Here is a 6,000-nt window from a genome sequence, read left to right on the forward strand (position 1 = left end):
GACCCTAGAAGGTCTTTTGATGCTAGCAGAAGAGGCACAGATAGAGGAGGAAGTTCTTCAGATGTGAGGGAGGTTACAGAAGAGGATCAGAGGAGGGATGGGAACCTGGATGTGAGCATGGAGGAAGAAGGGACAGGGGAGTCTCAGGGAGGCGTTCCGGCCTCGGGGTATGGTTTTCCACCCCACTATCCACCCTTCCCACAGGGTTCAGGGTATCCGATGGGAGGTACATCGGATTACTCCAGCTTTAACCCCTACCCTACCTACATGCCCTATCCACCTTTCTATCCACCTTACACACAGTACCCAGCTTATCCACCCTCACCCTTCTATCCAAACCCAGCAAACCCCACCTCGGGGAATGCTGCACCTCCACCTCCACCACCTACAGAACCAGCAGCCCCAGTTACTCAACCTCCTAGACCTAGCTCAGCTGATGGGAGCAAGGTAAAGATGACAGATTACCTCAAGCTAGATGCTCCCAAATACAAGTCAGGGGATGACCCCTTTGAGTATCTGAGAGTGGTAAAGACAATAACTGATGAGCTAGGGGCAAGTGACAGCAGGGCCATTCAGATGGCAGGGTTCACTTTAAAGTGCAAGAAGGCACGGGAGTGGTTCAAGTGTTATGTGGACCCGAGACTAGACGGCATGACATGGGAGGAATTCGCGAATGAGTTCGCGGGTTGGGCTTTTCCAGACAGTTCCAGAGAACTGAAGATGATTGAGTTTGAGCAACTGAGGCAGTCAGAGCACATGGGTGTAGAGGAGTTCACGGATAAATTCTTAGAGCTATTGCCTTTTTCAGGGCAAGCTCTAGATACAGATACGAAGAAAGCCAAGAGGTATGTTATGAAGCTGCATTCCAGGTACTCCTCGTTGATTCAGTCAGCTGAGAGAGAAAGTTTCCACACTGTGGTGGATATGGCTCGAAGAATGGAAGCAAGTGCTATAGTTGAGGGGTCAGTGAAGCAGTCAGTGACCCAGCCTTCAGGGGTTAAGACCCCAGGCAGAGGAGGACCAGGTTTCTCTTCTCAGAGCTCAGGTAAGAAGAGGTGGGATAACACCACCAGGAAGCCAAAGAAGAATAAGTTTTGGAACAAGTTGAAATCCGGTCTGGGATTTGGCGGTGGCTCGAGCTCAGGCTCAGATGGTACAGAATGTCAGAGATGTGGAAGACCGCATAGGGGAGTGTGTCGAGCTGGGACTAATACATGTTTCAGATGTGGTCAGGAGGGACACATAGCTCGGGAATGTCCTAGAGCGCCTTTTATGGGCCAGCCCCAGCAGACAGTTTCTGGTAGTGTGGCACAGCCAGCAGTTCCAGCCACAACTCAGGGCAGTGGCAGAGGTAGAGGGAGAGGGGCAGCCTCTTCTTCTGGTTCCCGAGGTGAAGGTCCATCAGCTCCAGCCAGGATCTTCACCATGACTCAGCAGGAGGCTAACACATCCAACACCGTGGTGTCAGGTAATCTCGTCATTGGGTGTTCTGATGTGTATGCATTAATGGACCCGGGTGCATCTCATTCATTTATTGCTCCGAGAGCCGTTGAGAGGTTGGGTCTGATAGTCTCTGGGTTAGAGTGTCCCCTATGGGTCAGTGGACCCAAGTGTGACCCGTCGGTGGCAGTGTCAGTCTGCCAGTACAGTCCAGTTTTTGTTGAGGGAAGATGCCTCTCCGCCGACCTTGTGGTTCTAGATTTGACAGACTTTGACGTCATTCTAGGGATGGATTGGCTATCTACCCATGGTGCTACCTTGGACTGCAGGGACAAGGTAGTCAGGTTCAGAGATCAGAACGGGTCAGAGGTCGTCTTCAGAGGAGACATGAGGGGCACACCTAGAGGTCTGATATCAGCTCTTCAGGCTCGTAGGTTGCTTAGGAAGGGATGTCAGGGGTACTTAGCTCATGTGAGAGAGCTAGACAGTCAGGTCAGGGAGCCGGCCTCGGTGCCAGTTGTCAGAGAGTTTCAGGATGTTTTTCCGGATGAGCTTCCAGGTTTACCACCTGCTAGGGAGATAGAGTTCGAGATAGAGTTGGTGCCTGGAACTAGACCGATCTCTATCCCTCCCTACAGGATGGCCCCAGCCGAGTTAAAGGAGTTGAAAGAGCAGTTGCAAGAGCTGGTAGAGAAGGGTTTCATCCGACAGAGTACCTCACCTTGGGGTGCTCCGGTCTTGTTCGTGAGGAAGAAGGATGGATCCCTTAGACTTTGTATCGACTATAGGCAGTTGAACAAAGTCACTACCAAGAATAGGTACCCTCTGCCAAGGATCGATGATCTATTCGACCAGCTAGCAGGAGCGGGTTGTTTCTCCAAAATAGATCTAAGATCGGGGTACCATCAGCTAAGGATAAGGGATGAAGACGTGCCGAAGACAGCTTTCAGGACCAGATATGGGCATTTTGAGTTCCTTGTAATGCCGTTCGGGTTAACTAACGCCCCTGCCGCATTCATGGATCTCATGAACAGAGTGTTTAGCCAGTACCTGGATCACTTCGTTATTGTCTTCATAGATGATATCTTGGTGTATTCCAGGAATGCAGAGGAGCATGCCCATCATCTGCGGTTGGTCTTGCAGACCTTGAGGGAACATGGCTTGTATGCCAAATTCTCTAAATGTGAGTTCTGGCTGAGGAGCATTTCGTTCTTGGGGCATGTAGTGTCAGAGAATGGGATAGAGGTAGACCCCAAGAAGACAGAAACTGTGGCTAACTGGCCTAGACCCACTTCAGTGACGGAGATCAGGAGTTTCTTGGGTTTGGCAGGTTACTACAGGAGGTTCGTTCAGGACTTCTCGAAAATAGCAGCTCCTCTGACCAGACTAACCAGGAAGAATCAGAAGTTTCTGTGGACCGACCAGTGCGAAGAGAGTTTCGAAGAGCTTAAGAAGAGGTTGACTTCAGCACCAATTTTAGCACTGCCATCTAGTGATGAGGACTTTACGGTCTTTTGTGATGCATCCCGTGTGGGACTGGGTTGTGTACTGATGCAGAATGAGAGGGTGATTGCTTATGCTTCTAGGCAGTTGAAGAAGCATGAGTTGAATTACCCCACACATGATCTTGAGATGGCAGCAGTAATCTTTGCACTCAAGATGTGGAGGCATTACCTCTATGGGGTGAAATATGAGATCTTCACAGATCATAAAAGCCTGCAGTACATCTTGAGTCAGAGGGATCTGAATCTGAGGCAGAGGAGATGGGTGGAGCTGCTGAGTGACTATGATTGTAAGATTCAGTACCATCCGGGTAAGGCGAATGTTGTGGCAGACGCCTTAAGTCGGAAATCACTCGGTAGTTTATCCCACATATCGGCAGAGAGGAGGCCAGTGGTGAAGGAGTTTTACAAGCTCATTGAGGAAGGTCTACAGATGGAGTTGTCTGGTACAGGTGCCTTGGTGGCCCAGATGAGAGTGACACCCGTGTTTCTGGAGCAGGTGGCTCAGAAACAGCATGAGCACCCGGAGTTAGTGAAGATTGCCAGGACTGTTCAGTCAGGCAATGATAGTGAGTTCAGATTCGACAGCAAGGGGATCCTCCGCTATGGGAGCAGACTATGTGTACCAGATGACATAGGGCTAAAAGGAGACATTATGAGGGAGGCTCATAATGCAAGATACAGCATTCACCCCGGAGCCACCAAGATGTATCAAGATCTAAAGAAGGTTTATTGGTGGCCAGCTATGAAGAAGGAAGTGGCACAGTTCGTGTCAGCCTGCGAAGTGTGTCAGAGGGTGAAGCTGGAACATCAGAAGCCGACTGGAATGCTTAACCCGCTACCTATTCCAGAATGGAAATGGGAAAATATAGCTATGGACTTCGTAATGGGGTTACTGGCGGCGTCCAACAGAGTGGACTCCATATGGGTGATTGTGGACAGACTCACCAAATCTGCTCACTTCATTCCTGTCAGGAGTGGCTACTCTGTGGACAAGTTGGCGCAGGTATATGTGGATGAGATCGTCAGGCTGCATGGGGTTCCTGTTTCGATAGTGTCAGATAGAGGGCCCCAGTTCACCTCCAGATTTTGGCGGAGTCTTCAGAATGCCATGGGTACTAGGTTGGATTTCAGTACTGCCTTCCACCCCCAGACTGATGGACAGTCAGAAAGGACCATCCAGACTATCGAGGATATGCTCAGAATGTGTGTGCTGGACTTTGGCGGTTCTTGGAGGCAGCATCTGCCTTTGGTGGAGTTTGCCTACAACAACAGCCATCATGCTAGCATCGGGATGGCTCCATATGAAGCTTTATATGGGAGGAAGTGCAGGTCACCTGTTTGCTGGGAGGAAGTTGGAGAAAAGGCCTTGGCAGGGCCTGAGCTAGTAGAGATCACCAGCAGGGTGGTACCCATAATCAGAGAAAGAATCAAGACTGCTGCCAGCAGACAGAAGAGCTATGCAGACGTCCACAGAAGACAGTTAGAGTTTCAGGAGGGGGATCTGGTATTGCTCAAGGTGTCTCCAATGAAAGGAGTGGTTTGCTTTGGGAAGAAAGGTAAACTAGCCCCACGATACATCGGACCCTTTGAAATCTTGCAAAAGATTGGGAATGTATCGTACAAGTTGAATTTACCTGCTTCTATGGCAAGAATCCATCCGGTTTTCCATGTTTCTATGTTGAGGAAATTTGTGTCAGATCCGAGCAAGGTTCTTAGTGAGCCTGATGTGGAGGTCCGAGAGGATCTCACCTATGTTGAACAGCCAGTACGGATCATAGACACCCAGATCAGGAAGTTAAGAAATAAGGAAATCCCGATGGTGAAAGTCTTGTGGAACCACCACAATTTGGAAGAGTGCACTTGGGAGACACGGGAATCCATGCTCCAGCAATACCCTTATCTTTTCTAAGGTTAGTCCCCTGTGAGTTTTATGTGTTTTGCATGTATGTTATGTGTATACCATGCTATGTGCTAGTTGAGGAACATTCGGAGACGAATGTTCTTAAAGGGGGGAGAATGTAATACTCGGCTAGACTCTGGTATCGGAATTCCTACCGTCCGGTGGAATCTCGGATGTCGGAAGCCTCTAGTGGGGTAGAAACATGTTTTCATAAAATGTTTTAAGGTATTTCATGGTTTTAAGTATGAAAATTAAATGAGTTTTTGCATGAAAAGTCTTTGGAGGAAAACCCAGGTTCGGCCGCCGAAAGTCAAGCTCGGCCGCCGAACATGCATGCGTTTTGGAGGCACGTTAGGCCCCCGAAAGCATGAGTGAGGGAAGTCCAGGTTCGGCCGCCGAAAGTCAAGTTCGGCCGCCAAACATGACATGCATGCGGAAGCACTTTCGGCCCCCGAACGTGGCCTGGCCAGCCACCTATAAAAGGGTCCCTTAGGTCCGCACGGGCGAGCTTTTTCTCCCCCGTTGTCGGCCAAGGTGAGTCTCCGCCACCCCTCCCTCGATCTTGAGTGTTTTTCTTAGATCTTCCATGATTTTCACGGGTTTTAACTTCTGTTTTGAAGATCTGTGAGTAAAGAGCAAGTTTTGGGTACTTGGAGGTTCAAAGAGCTCAATCTCTCCATCTCCAAGCTAGGATCGCCTTTCCTCTCGTTTCTTCAAGAGGTAAGCTCGGATCCACCCTTGTTATGTGTTTTAAACAAGCTTTAAGTTGTTTTATGGATAGAGATGCATGTTTAGGCTTGTTGATAAGTTTATGGGTTTTGCTGTTTTGATGAGCAATGTATGTTGATTTTTGTGTGTTTGAAGTGTTGTAGTTGGGGTATATGCTAGTTTGAGACCCCTAGGTATAATGTATGATATGTATGCATGTTTTAGAACAAGTTTATGCATGATTGGTGAGTTTGGAGGCAAAAATGCATAAGGGAGCCAAGTTTCTGCCCTTTGGCAGAAACCAGGTTCGGCAGCCGAAGGAGCTTTCGGCCGCCGAACATGGCTGGGGAGGCAGGCCTTTCGGCTGCCGAAGTTGCCCCCAAAAAGAGACTTTCGTCTCTGTCTGGGACTTTCGGCCGCCGAAGGTGCCGCCGAACATGCATGAGT

The sequence above is a fragment of the Manihot esculenta genome, chromosome 12, assembly GCF_001659605.2.
Source record: "Manihot esculenta cultivar AM560-2 chromosome 12, M.esculenta_v8, whole genome shotgun sequence".
NCBI classification, from domain to species: domain Eukaryota; kingdom Viridiplantae; phylum Streptophyta; class Magnoliopsida; order Malpighiales; family Euphorbiaceae; genus Manihot; species Manihot esculenta.